The 20,099-nt window shown below is 41.5% G+C and overlaps 1 protein-coding gene and 1 pseudogene across 6 annotated transcripts in view; one reads left to right on the top strand and one right to left on the bottom strand.

The window, feature by feature from the left end:
- The window catches only part of LOC310754289 (putative G-protein coupled receptor 34), a 439,102-nt gene that overhangs the window by 269,225 nt on the left and 149,778 nt on the right, over positions 1 to 20,099 (bottom strand). The window lies entirely within an intron of this gene.
- Positions 10,066 to 10,812, top strand: LOC310754331 (DNA-binding protein inhibitor ID-3-A-like; annotated as a pseudogene). Its single transcript has 2 exons — positions 10,066 to 10,188; positions 10,254 to 10,812. The product of its transcript is annotated as a DNA-binding protein inhibitor ID-3-A-like (transcript).

Below are 20,099 nucleotides of genomic sequence, written 5' to 3'. Positions count from 1 at the left end.
GCTCTCCTGCTCCTTGTCCATAAAACATCTGATAATAATAAATTAAAATCATGAACAACCAGTTGCCCCTCTCAGGGCATCTAAAATCAGCTGCCAGAGGCAGCCATCCTATTCTGATGATCAGGAACCCCTCGGCACCTCTATGCCAATAAAACGTTCCTCCCCTTCCAGTTCTGCCGCACAGCTGTTTAAAGCACCGCTTTACCCTGAAAAGTAGCAGCCTTGCTATTCCTTTTCCTGCAGCATCCCATGCTCCCATTTCTAGGAAGGCCACTTCAACTTCATCTAGCGCTCAGTCGCTTTCTTCACTGTCTTCCAAGGGCTCTCAGGCAAGCTCTACGGGCTTGCTGACATCCCTGAGGTCCATAGACTATGCTGCCAACCACAGGGCGGACGATTTCTGCAAGCTGAATAGGGAGAGGGAATTCCACTACTCTGTCATCCATGCTGTCAAAGAGGGGCAATGCGGCAGAAAACTACATAGGCTGCCAATCAATGAGGTGCAACGTAAAGCCTAGGCAGCGGATCAGCACGAGCCTCATAAACCTCAGAGACCTTGCGCTGTATTCATCAAATGACTGCTTCTCAGAAATGGGATTGTGAGAGCTGGCACACATAATTGCTATACAGGGGGTGCTGCTGGCTTGGTGGTGGTGGTTTTTTTAACTTGGCTGTGCCATGGAGAAGAATGGTTTGGAATGCCAACCAATATGCACATTATACCTTGCGGCACAAAGGTATCCATCGCATGGAAACACCTTCACGTTGCTCTTTGTGGCTTACATTTTGTGTGCGTCATGTCTAAGTGCTCCAGCCTTCACACTTGGTCAATTCTGTACTGCCCTTACAAATGTTGCTTTCTAGTGCTTTTTTGGTCTAAGAAATCACGGGCTAACTTGGTTTTATCAAGGGACAATAATATTAGCTGTTGAGAAAGTGCAAAAACAAAGTGTTTGCAACTGTGATTGTAGTAGTCACCTTGTAAAATATAAACATTGCAAGGTTTGGCACAGTTTCTGTATGCACATCAGCTATATTTATAAATAAATCATCATCATCATCATCATCTTTATACCCCACCCATTTGGCTGGCTTTCCCAAGGGACTCTGGGGGGCTTAGAGCATATCTAAAAAACATAAAGCATTAAAAATGTCCTGATACACGGCTCAGGAGATCAAGAGGGAGAAGAAAGAGAAGGAAGGAATGGTAACCATGTCAGACCACTAACTCCTCGAAATACAAATGTCTTCCGGATAGATTGCCCATAAACTCCACCCTTGGTCCAACACGGTTACCTCTTCCATGCTTAGCTAATCTGTTCCTCCTTCCCCCTCTGAGGAAAAAAACCTATACCTTTTTTCCATACAAACTTTAACATATAAAATACACACTAATATAAGCAACATCAAAATATGAAAAAACCAGTATAATCACAGGGTGCCAAGCCAAATTTAAAATGTTGGTCATGGTAAGGCTCTATCCTGAAAACATGTCCCACCAATGGTGTGTGGTTCAATCCTGAATATCCTGAGTGACACATTTGCTGAGGGTGGATTTGCATTCCTCCCAGCCTAGAATGCCTCCTTCAGGAGGTACAATGAAACCATTTGCAGCCACTGGAATCAGCCAGCAAGTGATCCACAAGAGCCAGATTCTGGACTTGAAGAATCCCAAGCACATTTATCTGGATTTTTCATTCTCTCTGGAAGAGGAGAGAAGTGAAAGGCAGTGCTACATCTGACGCAGTCATTAGGGAGGTGCATTCAGGGATTAATTAACAAAAAAGAGGAAGGGATCTTAACAGCCAGAAAGGGTGCTCTGCTTGGAAAGCTGCAAAGAGCTGGCTGCTCCGTCCCGTCCTGGTTCTGCTGCTGGTTTTGGGTTTGCTGGAGAAATATCAAAACTAAAGGGAAATCTAATCCAGCCTAAAGGAAAATATCTATCTAGAATGTATAATCTCCTCCACAATTCACACCCTGCCATCAAAGAACTTTTGTCTCACTTAAAGCGCTCAACCTTCTCTGAGGATGCACACCTCAGAACACATAGAGACAGAGGAAGCTAAAAGGACCGGCCACACAACAAGCCAGTGACTTCTGTCTTGCAGGTAGATTTCTCGGATGACCCAGATCTTTTCTCAAAAGGGGGGGGGGAGAGGAAGAACCACTGGAATATTGAGATGAAGAGGAGGAGAAAGAGCAAGAGGAATATCACAAGATTGGTAACCACAGAATGCTTTCCATTACTGAAGTTACAAGAGATGCATTCTGACAAAATGAAAAGCTTGGTACAAAAAGAAAAAAGTTTATAGTGTGGGTGTTCACCTCTGTTAGTGCCTTGTTCAATGGTCTGACACTGCTGCAACTGGCTCTGATTTCGACATTCACTATTTTCCTTCTTAATGAAAAGCACCAGGCGGAAATTGACCATTCTTGTGAACCAGAATCTCAGAAATGCACTGGCAAAAGTCCCAAGTCAAACCCAGGGGTAAAGCGCAAACCTCAACCCCTCAAGTAAAGTTAAACAGTCAGTGCAAATATTTGGTACTGCAATTGTACTATTGTTCTTTTTAAAATATAAAATTGCAGGTTTTCCCACAGTTTCTATATGTACATCAGCTATATGTACACTTCTCCCTCTTTCTATACGAGGATTGTCTTACAAACACGCCATCAGGTGGTACAGCCACACAACTCAAACCCTGCAATTAAAGAACTCCTGTCAAGTCACTTCTGAAGTGGCCTGCAAGTATTTCACTGAACTGCCAGTGCCCACTTTTGGAACAACTGCCACCTCCGGGAAGTGTGCGATTCCAGAAAGGCCATCAGCCCAGTGTGATCCAGCAGCAGCTCCTATGCAGCCGTCTGCTGTCACTTGGATCAGAGACAAGACAACATACAAGAAAAAGGTGTTTGCAACTGAGAAAAGTGGCTGGAACATGTCGGGTGTGTGTGGTTGTCTGTCTTCCCAGGCTCCTTATTCCACATTTACTCCTCCTTGCCCTACAACTCTCATCATAAGAAGTTTCCAAACAAATAAACAACTTTTAACCAAGAGGAAGGAGCCAAGTGGGACATACGACAGATGTGGATGAACACATCTAGGTCACATTGAGAAACTTGATCGCACTGTGCCAAGGAAATCGGACTGGCCAGTGAGGCAATGATGGAGGAGACATTGGAATGTTAATACCGCCTCCTCTGAAAATCTGGGGCAAACTGGTGGAGACGATAGCGGTGGGGAAGCTACAAGAATTATGGGAAAACACAGGTGGTTAAATCCCCCCAATATTGAGAGGGCCAACATCCCCCATTGGGTTGTTGTTATGGGGAAGCAAATGACAGTCACCCTCAGCTGCAAGAGACACACGCCATAGGGAGCCGAGCGGGAAATGCGACAGATGTGGAAGGACACATTTCGGTCACATGGAGAGATATAACTTCACAGAGAAGTGGGACTGGCAAGGGAAATGGCCCGCTAGTCACGGATGAGGGAGAGGAATGGGAAACATTCAATGTATCCATCTGTATATCATTTGCATGCTGCAGGGCTTCATACAATGTTTCTAAACAAATAAACAAAACATAAATACAAAGTTTTGTTCATGGTAACATTAGCATTGTATACAATGCAGAAGTTGCAGGATGCAATGTCCGTAGAAGGAAAGCACACTCACACCAAACACACAAACACAAAAACATAAACTATCTGCACACACGCTGACAACAAGGTTGGAAGTCAGACAATGTGTTCTGCTGATACTGTGAGTTTTGCTGTGTCAGGATTCTTAATTACTGGACTGAGATTATACTGTGCTGGAGATATAAAGAAGGAATTTCAATTTGCAGTGTCGCATTTAACTTGCCTTAAAAGGTGGAGAGAGAAATCTAGTATTTCCACTTAGCAAAAAAAGAAAAGATAAGAAATGGGGGGCGGGGGAAAGAGCAAACCCTATCGAGGGAAAATTGTGCATGTCCTGCAACTTTGTATAACAATAGCTTTAAAACGAATAAGTGGTTTGTTAATAAAGAAAGTAAAAAAGAACATTTTTTCTTTACCTTCTGGTAGGAAACCATTCTAATATTCTCTGTGTAAAAAGTCTCTGTATTATATTGTAATTTGATTTTTTTGTAATTAAAACAACAACCTTGTGCACTTCGGAAAAACAAGACCAAGAAAGCATTTAAAGAGCTTCTTCCTGCTGCTCTCCTTCACCGTGTTGCGTGTTGTGAGTGTGGTGGCTTGCATTACCGTGGTCCACCTCTCAGTGACCATCCAGTAGAGAGTGGGACAGAAATAACAGAAGCCCTAACAGAATAATCAGGAACACCAAAGCAATAATCACCACATCTAAATACAGCCTATGGCGCAAAACCATTCAATTCTACATGCCCCTGCTATTTGCAGAATCTACTGATCCCAGCAGAGCTAAATCTCTGCTGAGGACTTGTTGCCTCAGTTGGTCGGAATCACGGACTGCAGGTACAAGGCAGGGCACACTGACCAGACCTCCTGGCCACCCAGGGCTTCAGCCCCCTCAGTATTTCTAGACAGGGTGCTCAGTTCCCCCGATATTGAGAGGCCCGGCATCCCCCACTGCTGGGCTCTTGCTATGGGGCCACAAATGACTGTCACCAGCAGCCGCAGGAAGCCCAGGGCCCTGTTAGCAGCGAGGGACATGCAACAAATATGAATGGCCATGCCTGGCAGGTGAGGCGAAGAGGGAGGAGAGGTAAGGGGAAACATTTGATTATATCTATTTGCATATTGCAGGGCATCATAACAGGTTTCCAAACAACTAAATATTTTAACCAAGAATAAAGAACCAGAATGATTGGAACTAGAGCATAATCTTTAGTTTTATCATCACATATTAAGTCAGCCTATGGCACAAAACAATAAATTTAGTGTAGAGCACAGACAGCCGAGTGGAACGTATGGCAGACGTGGATGAACACATTTGGGTTACATTGAGGAATTTCACCACAAAGAGCCAAGGAAATGGGACTGGCCAGCGAGGCAAAATGGAGGAGAAATTGGAATGTTAATACCCCCCCCCCATTTGGGACAAACTGGTGGAGGCGATAGCGATGGGGCAGTTACAAGAATTCTTGGGGGGGGGGAAGTTTCCAAAACAACCAAAAAACACTTCAAAGTAAAATATTTAGGACCAGCAAAGAACTATCTTGGTCAAGAGAACCAGTGATGGAAGATATTAATTAAGTGAAAAAAAGACAATAATTGAAAGCAACAACATGCACAACTGGTTATAAATTTGGGAATTGTGTTGTATGATGTGTGAATACTTTTGTATATGTTTATAATACTGTGACCATCCAGTAATTTTAATTCTCAGTGACCATCCAGTAGAGGGTGGGGCAAGCCATTCCTTGGACCCCCTCCAGGACTTAGGAGGAGTCACCCCACCACCAGTGCTCTTCCAGTAGGGGAGAGTAGTGGATCTGGGTGCGCATGAGTGGCAAAGGCTCCTGAGACCTCTAGTCGTCTTTCGAATGGACAATGTTGAAACAGAGCTTTATCAAATATGAATGCTGGTCTGTATGATCCCTATCGATAGTTGTTATGATTTCTTCATTCAGTGGGGCTTGAAAATAAAGTTATTTTTCATACGCAAAAAAAACAAGAAAAAGAAAAACATTTATTTGGATTTTCTTTTTCTTTTTTTTCTTTTTTAAGAAGATATTTATTAAGAACATAAATAAGAAATAATATTTGGATTTTCATTCTGTCTGCAAAAGGAGAGAAGAAAGATGAAGTGCTTCATCAGGCACAATCATTAGAGAGGTTCAGTCAGGGATAAATTCACAAAAAAGGAGAGGGGATTCTAACAGACAAAAAGTCTGCATCATACTACTGTTTGACTTGTGTTTCACAACCCTTTCGCGTGCCTTTCCCTCTCTGAAAAGCTTAGTACAAAAAATTGAAAAGCTTAGTACAAAAAAAAAGTTTATAGTGTGTGTGTTCACCTGTGTTGGTACCTTGTTCAATGGGAAGAGTCACTGGCCGAGCCCCGAGTTATCGCCCTGCCCCAAGGTACAGCTATGACCAAGAGCCACGAGATGTGGTTCCAAGGCGCATTACTCGAGAGTTTACCCTGAGGGATTTTGGCTTATGTCTTTTCCCTGCGTATAAACCCCCCATGGAGCTATCTGACTTTATTCGAACTAACCTGCCGGAAACTGGGAGTCCCCTCAAGACTGTATATGTCTATTCTGAGGGCGTTGATTAGTGGGGAGTTGGCGGATCTCGTGGGCCATATTCCTTTGTCCCACGCGCTAGACTATGAACAGTATAAACGCCTTGTTTTGCAAAGATATGGACTGCATGAGGAAAGCTACAGGCACACTTTCCAGAAGGTTGATAAAACTGCTTCTTCTGAGTCTCCCCTTGGTAGCTGCGAAGGTGGCGCAAAATTTCAACTTTTGGCTGTTTGCAGAGGGGTAGATACATTTAAGGGACTGAGGCAGTTGGTGATTAAAGAACAGTTTCTTTTTGGGGCTATTATCCTGCCCAACCCTGCTGTAGATCACCTAATGAAATCTTTCAGCCTAATATCTAATGACATTCCCAAAGACAAGAAAAATCTATTCCTTTACACAACAGCAGCTGCCAGAATATCCCATCACTATCAGAATGGCAAAACAAACTCGGCGTGTTTGTAGAAACGGCAAAATTGACAGCAATTATTAGAGGCTACTCAAATCAGAGAATAATTAGAGAGTGAGATGGAGTGGAGGAATACATGAATACATGAAAAAATTGAAATATTAATAGAGAATGTGTAATACATGCAGGGGTAAGCAAGAAAATAATAATAGAAGCAATTGAATAATTATTAAATTATAACAAGAGGGAAGAAGTAAAATATTGAGATCACACATGGTTGAAGGGGAGAGGGGGGTATATGGGAATCTATAATATCATTTATAATATAATCTGTTAATTGCATTGTATTAACATAGAGCGAAGGGAAGCCTAGAGCAATTAGCTATGTTTTAATTTAGGTAATCTATGTAATAGGCTTGTGCTAGAAAACGAATATGGATTTTGAATTTGATGTTTGTAATTTTTATGGTTTTGAAATAAAAATTAGAAAAAGAAAAAGAAACCATTTGCAGCCACTGGAATCAGCCAGCAAGTGATCCACAAGAGCCAGATTCTGGACTTGAAGAATCCCAAGCACATTTATCTTCATTTTTCATTCTAGCCAAAATTATGCCAATGACCTTTAACTAAATTTGACATCAATTGTGTCTTTATTTGGGGAGGTCTTGGGGGTCTTAACATGCAAAACACCAAAGTCAGCCATGGAAATCTTGCAACACGTCATAGATTCCATAGGTCCTCTCCAGTTGTACAGAAGATGGAAGAAGAGAGAAAGAAAATATCTTGACGGGGAAAGGATCAGATGTATTCTTCATGCTAATTTACTGGTCAGGAGATTTCTTACTCAAATCCAACATTGCAACAGCTTGTGACAAACGTGGACAGATCTGTCGTTTGCTCAGAAAAAAGAGCAACACAAAAAATCTTGCAACATGTCATATATGCAACAACTTTGCATATATGCAGCTTGTATGTATATTTTGGATTATAGTTTTTTAACATCATTTTGAAAGGGCACTTTCAAGAACATGAAAACTGAGGTGTCTTAGGGCTGTTTTGCCTCATGGCTTTTGTTGCTGAACTCTAATAGAGAGAACACATGTATCTTTTTTGGCAGGAAAGTTGATTTCTTCATCCATGAATTGTACTTACTTTGGTGTGTGGGTTTTTTTTTTACAAAACTTTTCACTCAAGCTTTTTGCATAATAAATCTTAAGCTGCTGTTTCTTTAAAAAAAAACAAATATATATATATATATACATATTTTTATACACACACACACACACACACACACACACACACTTATATGTACATTGCAATTTCTGCTGCAGTTTCTCAGCATACATCAGCAGAGTTTATGCTTCAAGAGGAGAGAAGTGAACGGCAGTGCTTCATCAGCCACAATTGCCTCTGCGGCAGCAACACCGTCAACTTGAATGTGCTGGACATCTGTGGTTTTCTGCCTCCCCCCACCCTCTTTTACTCCCACTTTCCTCCTCCATATGATTAAACTTTCCTCTTCATTGCTTCTGCTATAGTACTATCTTTCCTTTTAAAATAAAAAATTGCAGGTTTCTCCACAGTTTCTGTACATACATCAGCAATATGTATGCCTCAGCCCTTTCCTACACCAAAATGGATTCCGTTCCAAACATGCCTTCAGGTGGTACAGCCACACAGTTCACACCTGCCCTTAATGAACCTTTCAGTTACTGCACACACTCCAAATTTGCGGAGGATGCACCTGTGTTACTCGCAGCCAGGTATTCCCAAACCCCTCAACACAAGTGTCCTTTCTCCTTTTCTGCACCCCGATTCAATCCCTTGCCAACATCTGATCAAAAGATGCAGCCACACAACTCAGACCTTATATAATCCATGGATAAAATATAAATATCTCCTGCAACCTACAACTCCTTGGTGCATTTCACACATTGAAGCTTTTGCAGTTAAGAAGAAAAACATGAAGGGAAATTGGGCAACATATAAAATGTTATTGGGGGGGGGATTAATAAATTAAGAGGAAAGGACTTTGACATCCATATATATTTGATAGACTGGCTCCAATACTTCCAACTGAATGAAAGACAAGGAAAATAGGGCTTGCTGGAGAAATATCAAAACTAAAGGTAAGTCTAATCCAGCATAAAGGAAAATATATATCTAAAATGTATAATCTCCTCCACAATTCTCACCCTGCCATTATAGAACTTTTGTCTCACTTAAAACGCTCAACCTTTTCTGAGGATGAACACCTCTGAACACATAGGGACAGAGAAAGCTAACACATTCTTCAGCTTGATTGCCCCCCAATGGCAGAACATTCAGAGTGCTCCTTGCAGGCGTATCTCAAACTTTAATACCATGGGGCTCCAACCATTTGTGCCAACTAACCAAGTAAGGCATCTTTCCAACTGCAGCAGCCCCATTTCTTTTATATTTTTTTGGTTTTGAAATAAAAATTTAAAAAAGTAAAAGAAACCATTTGCAGCCACTGGAATCAGCCAGCAAGTGATCCACAAGAGCCAGATTCTGGACTTGAAGAATCCCAAGCACATTTATCTGGCTTTTTCATTCTCTCTGCAAGAGAAGAGAAGTGAAAGGCTGTGCTACATCTGGCGCAGTCAATAGGGATGTGCATTCAGGGATTAATTCACAAAGAAGAGGAGGGGATCCTAAAAACATAAAGCATTAAAAATCTCCTGATACACGGCTCAGGAGATCGAGAGGGAGAAGGAAGAGAAAGCAGGAAGGGTAACCATGTCAGACCACTAACTCCTCGAAATACAAATGTCTTCCGAATAGATTGCCCATAAACTCCACCCTTGGTCCAACACGGTTACCTCTTCCATGCTTAGCTAATCTGTTCCTCCTTCCCTCTCTAAAGAAAAAAACCTTTCCTTTTCCCCATACAAATGTTTAACTTCAACATGTAAAATACATACTAATATAAGCAACATCAAAATACCAAAAACCAGTATAATCACAGGGTGCCAAGCCAAATTTGAAATGTTGGTCATGGTAGGGCTCTATCCTGAAAAGATGTCCCACCAATGGCGTGTGGTTCAATCCTGAATATTAGGCATCAAAATTGGCATCAATTGTGTCTTTATTTGGGGAGGTCATAGATTCCATAGGTCCTCTCCAGTTGTACAGAAGATAGAAGAAGAGAGAGAGAAAAGACCTTGACTGGGGAAAGGATCAGGAAATATTTGCTACTGCAAACGTAGCATTTCTGTTTTTAAAATATATACATGGGGGTTTTTTGCAAAGAGAAGCATTTTCTGTGTGCACACAACTGAGAATCAACCAGGCTGGCAAGCAAGGGGCAGTATCGATCTCTCTCTCTCTCGAGGTTGCTTGCTTGCTTCTCCCGCCTTAAGGAAGGAGATCTTGCGCTTCCTCAAATCCCTGCTGGTTTCTCCTCCTTCATGGCCATGAAAGGAATCAGCCCCGTCAGATCAGTCAGGAGCTGCTAGAAAGCAAGCTGTGTGCTGCCTCTCTGGTCAGAGCTTCACCATCACCCAGGGAACGAGCAACAGAACAAAGCCCCTCGGCCAGTGACTCCTGCTGCAAAGGCCTTCGATAAAATATGATGAGTCTTGCCAAAACAAAAAAACCAGAGCCCGGCTCAGGAGGAACCCAAGATCCTCCTTTACGACATGAATGACTGCTACTCCAAGTGCGCGAGCTGGTGCCGAGGATCCCGCAAGGCCCCAAAGGCAGCCAAGTGGAAATCTTGCAGCATGTCATCGACTATATCTTTGACCTGCAGATCGTGCTAGAGGAACAGGCGAAGAAGGGGCAAGATCCGCCTGCAGCCGAGACTTCCTTACTCTTTTTACAAGCTGCAGAGCGGGCATCCGAACTTTGCTCAAAAGAGGAGAGGAATCTCTGCCAGTAACCTCTTAAAACAGACTGCAAGTGTGGGATCCTGGCACTTGGTTCTCTCCAGTGAGACAGGAGATAGAAGAAGAGAGGGGAAAAAAAGACCTGAACAGGGGAAAGGATTAGATGTTTTAACCCCGTGCATCCAGTAATGAAGAGACCACCATCTTTCTCTTCCAGATAAACTGTAGAACATGGGTCTGGCCAGCCAGTTGCTGATGCCTTGACTGGTCTTCCAGAAACAACTTTCTGCCCTCAATTTGTTATTCTCTTCCAACGGCCTGAAAACAAAATTTGCAGGCCGGGGACGAGGGGCGTTGAAAGCAAGCCCACTTTTCAATAACTATAGTTTGGCTGTATTAAACAAGAAGAAACTTTGCAGAAGAAGAAATTTTGTGGCGCTTGTGTGTCAGACTGGGCGGATTATTATTATTATTATTATTATTATTATTATTATTATTAAAGCTCTGAACATTCAGATTCTTCATGCTAGTTTACTGGTCAGGAGATTTCTTACTGAAATCACACACTTCCTACAATGCAGCAACTTGTGACAAATGTGGACTGATCTGTCATTTGCTCAGAAAAAAGGGCAACAAAAAAACCCAACAACTTTGCATATATGCAGCTTGTATGTATATTTTGGATTATAGTTTTTTAACATCATTTTTTGGGGGTGAAGGGGACTTTCAAGATCATGAAAACTGAGGTGTCTTAGGGCTGTTTTGCCTCATGGTTTTTGTTGCTCAACTCTAATAGAGAGAACACACATGTATCCTTTTTTGGCAGGAAGATTGATTTCTTCTTCCATAAATTGTACTTACTTTGGTGTGTGGTTCATCAGGCACAGTCATTAGGAAGCTTCATTTAGGGATTAATTAACAAAAAAGAGGAGGGGGTCGTAACAGCCAGAGAGGGTGCTCTGCTTGGAAAGCAGCAAAGCTATATGTACTCATCACTCCTTTTCTGCACCAAGATCAAACCCCTTTTCGAAAAGCCCTTAGATTGGCTACCCATTGAGGGGTTACTTAGATTAAGATGTTGCTTGTCCAAAGATACACCCTTATGCCGCTTGGCCCCTTCAACAGCACAGGTTAGGAGTTCAACTGCCTCTTCCCAATGGATGACTTTGTGGACTCACAAAGTTTCTGGTGTGGATGTGGCTGTTCACCTGTGTTTGTGTCTTATTCAAAGCTCTGATTTCACCTCTTCAGTATTCCCCTTATTTATGAAAAGCACCAGGTTAGAAGTGACCATTCTAGTGAAACTGCATCTCAAAAAGGGCATTGGCAAATGTCCTTTTCCGCACTTTTCTGCACAAAAATTGATTCCCTCGCAAACATGCCTTCAGGTGGTACAGCCACACAGTTCACACCCTGCCCTTAATGAACTTTTCAGTTACTGCACACACTCCAAATTTGCGGAGGATGCTGTCGCGAATTCCTCACGGTGCTTTCAGCAGAAACGCTCAGAGTCCCAGGTTTTTCCCAGTGCAGTCTTTTTAATGTGAACTATATACAGGTATTTACAAAAACAGTCCATACAGAGTACCTGCTCTTTAAGGCAAACAAATACTCTCCACTACAGCACCACCACACCACAGCACAACCACCATCACAACCACCAACACAACCACTGTTGAACAGGCTTTCCTTTTAAAACAGGTGATAGCCAATCACATTAATCACACTCCTGCTGAGTCACTCTGACCCAGCACTTCACAGAGTATTGCATCATCCTGTTGAAGCCTGCAGACTTAGTATCCTGCGAATCCCAACAGATGCACCTGTTTTACTCACAGCCGGGTATCCCAAAACCCCTCAAAACAAGTGTCCTTTCTCCATTTCTACACCAAGATTCAATCCCTTGCCAACACCTTACCAGAAGATGCAGCCACACAACCCAGACCTTATATAAACCATGGATAAAATATATATTGGTGCATTTCACCAATCGAAGCCTTTGGCATTAAGAAAAACATGAAGGGAAATTGGGCAAAATATAAAATGTTATTAAAGGGTAAAATTAATAAATTAAGAGGAATGGACTTTGAAATCCATATATATTTGACAGGCTGGCTCCAATATTTCCAACTGAATGAAAGACAAGGAAAATAGGATTTGCTGGAGAAATATCAAAACTAAAGGGAACTCCAACCCAGCCTAAAGGAAAATATCTATCTAACCAGAAGATGCAGCCACACAACTCAGACCTTAAATCATGGATAAAATATAAATATCTCCTGGAACCTACAACCCCTTGGTGAATTTCACTCATCGAAGCCTTTGGCATTAAGAAGAAAAACATGAAGGAAAATTGGGCAACATATAAAATGTTATTGGGGGGGGATTAATAAATTAAGAGGAAAGGACTTTGACATCCATATATATTTGACAGACTGGCTCCAATACTTCCAACTGAATGAAAGACAAGGAAAATAGGGTTTATTTAATACCAAATATCAAAACTAAAGGGAACTCTAATGCAGCCTAAAGGAAAACATCTATCTAAAACGTATAATCTCCTCCACAATTCACACCCTGCCATCAAAGAACTTTTGTCTCACTTAAAGTGCTCAACCTTTTCTGAGGATGCACACCTCAGAACACATAGGGACAGAGGAAGCTAAAAGGACCGGCCACACAACAAGCCAGTGACTTCTGTCTTGCAGGTAAATGCTTCAGATGACCCAGATCTTTTTTCAAAAGGGGGTGGGGAGAGGAAGAACCACTAGAATATTGAGATGAAGAGGAGGAGGAAGAAGAGGACTACAACATGATTGGTAACCACAGAATGCTTTCCATTATTTAAGTTACAAGAGATGCATTCTGACAAAATCAAAAGCTTAGTACAAAAAAATAAGTTTAGAGTGTGGCTGTTCACCTGTGTTGGTGGAGATGATAGCAGTCGGGAAGCTACAAGAATTATTGGAAAACACAGATAATTAAATGCATTCCCATCTGTGTTGAATCTTGGCCATGGGGGCTCAATCCCCCCAATATTGAGGGGGCCAACAGCAGGAGCACAGATAACTTCCCCTCCTCCCTTATCTTTACTTATTTTTGGAGAGAAAAAGGAAGAAAAAAACACCGTGCTTATTTAATGAGCTGTGAAATGAAGCGCTGCTGCTGCTGCTGCTACTGCTGCTAACCTCCCAATTCCTAGATTCATTTGCTATTCATTGTGCTTAATATACATCTTTCTGCACTGTGCATTTAGAAGATCCCAGAAAGGAATTCAAAACGGCTGCTGGGGAAAGACCACCAAACATGCCTACAGAAACACTACAGACAGGTAGCATGGTGAAACGTGTCAGCCCCGCCATCACTTTCACTTCAGCCATTCCACTCCGCATTCTAAACAAAGGTAGTTGTACTTTCCCTCTCCTTTCCTTCTGAAAAGCTCAAAGCAGCTAACAAAAAATCAAACCATGATTTAGCTATTGAGAATATTTGTTAGGAAACAGCAGCAGAGATAACCTCCCCTCCTCCCCTTATCTTTATTTATTTGCTTCCATTTTAAGGGGGGAAGAGAAGCATGCATGTGTGAAAAGTAATGTTGTCCAATGAAATTTGATATTGTGCCACACCAGGCCCACAGACTTTTCAAGAAAAATTCAATGGTGCATACCAGGATATCAGCCCATGTGTAGTTCAGATTCTGCAGTTTGACTGCACCCAAATGGTAGAACATTCAGAGTGCTCCTTGCAGGCGTGTCTTATACTTTAATACCATGGGGCTCCAACCATTTGTGCCATATGACCAAATAAGGCATCTTTCCAACTGCAGCAGCCCCATTTCCTTTGTAAAAGATGGAAAAAACACAGTTCCATGGAACAACAAGTAATGAAGTGTGAAAGAAACATGGGGGGGGGGGACAGAAGCCCTAACAGAATAATCAGGAAAACCAAAGCAATAATCACCACATCTAGATACAGCCTATGGTGCAAAACAGAAGATGCAGCCACACAACTCAGGTCTTATATAAACCATGGATGAAATATAAATATCTCCTAGAACCTACAACCGCTTGGTGCATTTCACCCATCGAAGCCTTTGGTGTTAAGAAGAAAAACATGAAGGGAAATTGGGCAACATATAAAATGTTATTAGAGGGGGAAATTAATAAATTAAGAGGAAAAGGCTTTGAAATCTATATATATTTCACAGGCTGGCTCCAATACTTCCAACTGAATGAAAGACAAGGAAAATAGGGTTTGCTGGAGAAATATCAAAACTAAAGGGAACTCTAATCCAGCCTAAAGGAAAATATCTATCTAAAATGTATAATCTGCTCCACAATTCACACCCTGCCATCAAAGAACTTTTGTGTCACTTAAAGCGCTCAACCTCTTCTGAGGATGCACACCTCAGAACACAGAGACAGGCCACATAAGAAGCCAGTGACTTCTGTCATACAGGTAAATTTTTCGGATGACCCAGAGCTTTTCTCAAAAGGGGGGGGAATGCGAAGAACCGCTGGAATATTGAGATGAAGAGGAGTACGGCAAGATTGGTAACCACAGAATGCTTTCCATTATTGAAGTTACAAGAGATGCATTCTGACAAAATGAAAAGCTTAGTACAAATGAGAAGACATTCCGTTGGCTGCAAAATGAGGACCAAATGGCTGTGGAGAAGTTGTCTGATGGAATCAGAAAGTTTGCTGCTGATGCAGTTAAATTGGAGCTGATGATAAAGGAACGAATGTTCAATGCTGCAAATGGAAAGTAGGCATGCCAAACTTATTGGAAGCTGTATGGCTGTACAAGCTGCATATGAATGGATTTTCTGTATTCCAGGCTTTTTATATGATTTTGCAGACTTAACATATTCTCATTGTGTTTGGCACTTTTGTATATCAAAATTTATACTGCTGGGTGGGTGGGGGAATTGCAGATGACTAAAGGACCAATTGACTGGAAGGGTTTCCCTTCAAAATGATGGTGGTAGTGGTAATAATAAAAGAATTGTGGTACCAAAAAAATTAAAAAAGTAAAAAAAGTTTTTAAAAAGGTTATAGTGTGGGTGTTCACCTGTCTTGGTGCCTTGTTCAATGGTCTGACACTGCTGCAACTGGCTCTGATTCTGCTCTTCACTATTCCCCTTCCTAATGAAAAGGACCAGGTGGAAATTGACCATTCTTGTGAACAAGAATCTCAGAAATGCACTGGCAAAAGTCCCAAGTTAAACCCAAGTCAAGATCTACAGTCAGTTGGTACTGCAATTGTACTATTGTTCTTTTTAAAATATAAAATTGCAGGTTTTCCCACAGTTTCTGTACGTGCATCAGCTATAGGTACACTTCTCCCTCTTTCTATGCCAGGATTGTCTTACAAACACGCCATCAGGTGGTACATCCACACAACTCAAACCCTGCTATTAAAGAACTCCTGTCAAGACACTTCTGAAGTGGCCTGCAAGTATTTCACTGAACTGCCAGTGCCCACTTTTGGAACACTGGCCACCTCCGGGACGTGTGCGATTCCAGAAAGGCCATCAACCCAGTGTGATCCTGCAGCAGCTCCTATGCAGCCATCTGCTGTCACTTGGATCAGGGACAACATATAAGAAAAAAGTGTTTGCAACTGAGCACTTTGGCTGGAACATGCCGGGTGTGCGTGGCTGTCTGACTTCCCAGGCTCCTTATGCTCCCCATTTACTCCTCCTTGCCCTACAACTCTCATCATAGCAGGTTTCCAAACAAATAAACAACTTTTAACGAAGAGGAAGGAACCAGAATGATTGACAAACTGGTAGAGGGGATAGCGATGGGGCAGCTACAAGAATTCTTGGGGAAAAGGAGTTTGCAAAACAACTAAAGAAACAGTTCAAAGTAAAATTTTTAGGACCAGCAAACAACTATCTTGGTCTAGAGAACCAGTGATGGAAGTTTTTGGTTAAGTGAAAGAAAGACAATAATTGAAAGCAACAACATGCGCAACTGGTTATAAAGTTGGGAATTGTGTTGCATGATGTGGGAATACTTTTGTATATGTTTACAATTCTGTATTGGTTCTGTTCGAATGAGAGGGGGTGTTTGGAAAAGGTTCTTTAAGAAAAAGATAAAAGTTCCTGGCAGCTTTAAAAGGTGTTCCAGAATTCTCTTTAGTGCGTAGGAGTGGCACTCTAGGATTGATTGGTGTCCCCTGGAGGTGCTAATAAAGAGAGGAAGTCGCAGGCAGCAATGTCCTGGTTTACTCGCCAGAACGGTCTTGGGAGACCCGCGGGCCGGTTCGACGGTACGAGGAAGAGGAGGGCTACGGCCAGCAGCCCAGACCCTCTTACAGGTATGAAGGGCAGGAACCTCAGCGTCCGGATGGACGAGCCCCGAGTTATCGCCCTGCCCCAAGGTACAGCTATCACCAAGAGGCACGTGGGTTTATCCTAAGGGATTTTGACTTAGGTCTTTTCCCTGCGTATAAACCCCCCATTGATTTCCTGAGCTATCCGACTTTATTCGAACTAACCTGCCGGAAACTGGAGCTCTCCTCAAGACTGTATATGTCTATTCTGAAGACGTTGATTAGTGGGGAGTTGGCGGATCTCGTGGGCCATCTTCCTTTGTCCCACGCGCTAGACTATGAACGGTATAAACGCCTTGTTTTGGAAGCTGTATGGCTGTACAAGCTGCATATGAATGCATCTTCTGTATTCCAGGCTTTTTATATGATTTTGCAAACTTAACATATTCTGTTTGGCACTTTTGTATATCAAAACTGATACTGCTGGGGGGGGATTGCAGATGACTAAAGGACCAATTGACTGGAAGGCTCCTGAGACCTCTAGTCATCTTTCGAATGGACAATGTTGAAACAGAGCTTTATCAAATATGAATGCTGGTCTGTATGATCCCTATTGATAGTTGTTATTATTTCTTCACTCAGTGGGGCTTGAAACTAAAGTTATTTTTCACATCCAAAAACACAAAGAAAAAGAAAAATATTTATTTATTTTCATTCTGTCTGCAAAAGAAGAGAAGAAAGATGCAGTGCTTTATCAGGCACAATCATTAGAGAGGTTCATTCAGGGATTAATTAACAAAAAAGAAGAGGGGATCCTAACAGCAAAAAAGGCTGCATCATACTATTGTTTGACTCATGTTTTGCAACCCTTTCACGCGTCTGTCCCTCTCTGAAAAGCTTAGTATAAAATAAAGAAAAGGGATGGATTTGGTGAGTCCCTCGCAGAAAACCAGTACTGGGAAGCAATATGTTTCTGTTATAATTGATTATGTTTCTAGGTATGTTTGGACTACTATCCTGCCCAACCCTGCTGTATATCACCTCATGAAAGCTTTCAGCCTAATATCTAATGACATCCCCAAAGACAAGAAAAATCTATTCCTTTACACAAAAGCAGCTGCCAGAATATCCCATCACTATTAGAATGGCAAAACAAACTCGGCAAGTTTGTAGAAACGGCAAAATTGACGGCAAATATTAGAGGCCACTCAAATCAGAGAATAATTAGAGAATGCGATGGAGTGAAGGAATACATGAAAAAATATGGTTCCGGAATTGAAATATTAATAGAGAATGTGTAAAAGATGCAGGGGTAAGCAAGAAAATAATAATAAAATCAATTGAATAATTATTAAATTATTAACAACAAAACAAGATGGAAGAAGTAAAATACTGAGATCACACATGGGTGAAGGGTAGTGGGGGTATATGGGAACCAATAAGATCATTTATAATATAATTTGTTAATTGTCTTGTATTTACATACAACAAATGGAAGCCTAGAGTATTTAGATATATTTTAATTTAGGTAATCTATATAATAGGCTTAAATTATAAAATGAATATGGATTTTGAATTTGATGTTTGTAAATTTTTTTTGGTTTTGAAATAAAAAGAAAAAAAAGAAAAAGAAACCATTTGAATCCACTGGAATCAGCCAGCAAGTGATCCACAAGAGCCAGATTCTGGACTTGAAGAATTCCAAGCACATTTATCTTCATTTTTCATTCTGGCCAAAATTATGCCAATAACCTTAAACTAAATTTGGCATCAATTCTGTCTTTATTTGGGGAGGTCTTGGGGTCTTAACATGCAAAGCACCAAAGTCAGCCGTGGAAATCTTGCAACATGTCATATATGCAACAACTTTGCATATATGCAGCTTGTATGTATATTTTGGATTATAGTTTTTTAACATCATTTCTTTGGGGTGAAGGGGACTTTCAAGATCATGAAAACTGAGGTGTCTTAGGGCTGTTTTGCCTCATGGTTTTTGTTGCTCAACTCTAATAGAGAGAACACACATGTATCCTTTTTTGCCAGGAAGGTTGATTTCATCATCCATAAATTCTACTTCCTTTGGTGTGTATGTTTTTTAAAAAAAAACTTTTCATAAAAGCTTTTTGCATAATAAATCTTAAGCTGCTGTTTCTTTAAAAAAACCAAATTCACACACACACACACACACACACACACACTTATATGTACATTGCAATTTCTGCTGCAGTTTCTCAACATACATCAGCAGAGTTTATGCTTCAAGAGAAGAGAAGTGAACGGCAGTGCTTCATCAGTCACATTTGCCTCTGCGGCAGCAACACCGTCAACTTGAATGTGCTGGACATCTGTGGTTTTCTGCCTCCCCCCACCCTCTTTTACTCCCACTTTCCTCCTCCATATGATTAAACTTTCCTCTTCATTGCTCCTGCTATAGTACTATCTTTCCTTTTAAAATAAAAAAATGCAGGTTTCTCCACAGTTTCTGTACATACATCAGCAATATGTATGCCTCAGCCCTTTCCTACACCAAAATGGATTCCGTTCCAAACATGCCTTCAGGTGGTGCAGCCACACAGTTCACACCTGCCCTTAATGAACCTTTCAGTTACTGCACACACTCCAAATTTGCGGAGGATGCACCTGTGTTACTCGCAGCCAGGTATTCCCAAACCCCTCAACACAAGTGTCCTTTCTCCTTTTCTGCACCCCGATTCAATCCCTTTCCAACACCTTACCAAAAGATGCAGCCACACAGCTCAGGTCTTATATAACCCATGGATAAAATATAAATATCTCCTGGAACCTACAACTCCTTGGTGCATTTCACACATTGAAGCTTTTGCAGTTAAGAAGAAAAACATGAGGGGAAATTGGGCAACATATAAAATGTTATTGGGGGGGGAAATTAATAAATTAAGAGGAAAGGACTTTGACATCCATATATATTTGATAGACTGGCTCCAATACTTCCAACTGAATGAAAGACAAGGAAAATAGGGCTTGCTGGACTAATATCAAAACTAGAGGTAAATCTAATCCAGCATAAAGGAAAATATCTACCTAAAATGTATAATCTCCTCCACAATTCACATCCTGCCATTATAGAACTTTTGTCTCAGTTAAAACGCTCAACCCTTTCTGAGGATGAACACCTCTGAACACATAGGGACAGAGAAAGCTAACACATTCTGCAGCTTGATTGCCCCCCAATGGCAGAACATTCAGAGTGCTCCTTGCAGGCGTATCTCAAACTTTAATACCATGGGGCTCCAACCATTTGTGCCAACTAACCAAGTAAGGCATCTTTCCAACTGCAGCAGCCCCATTTCTTTTATATT

The sequence above is a fragment of the Podarcis filfolensis genome (assembly GCF_964270895.1).
Source record: "Podarcis filfolensis genome assembly, chromosome: Z".
Classification (NCBI taxonomy): Eukaryota; Metazoa; Chordata; class Lepidosauria; order Squamata; family Lacertidae; genus Podarcis; species Podarcis filfolensis.
Note: the sequence above shows the minus strand (reverse complement) of the source record. Positions and strands in the feature narration are given on the sequence as shown.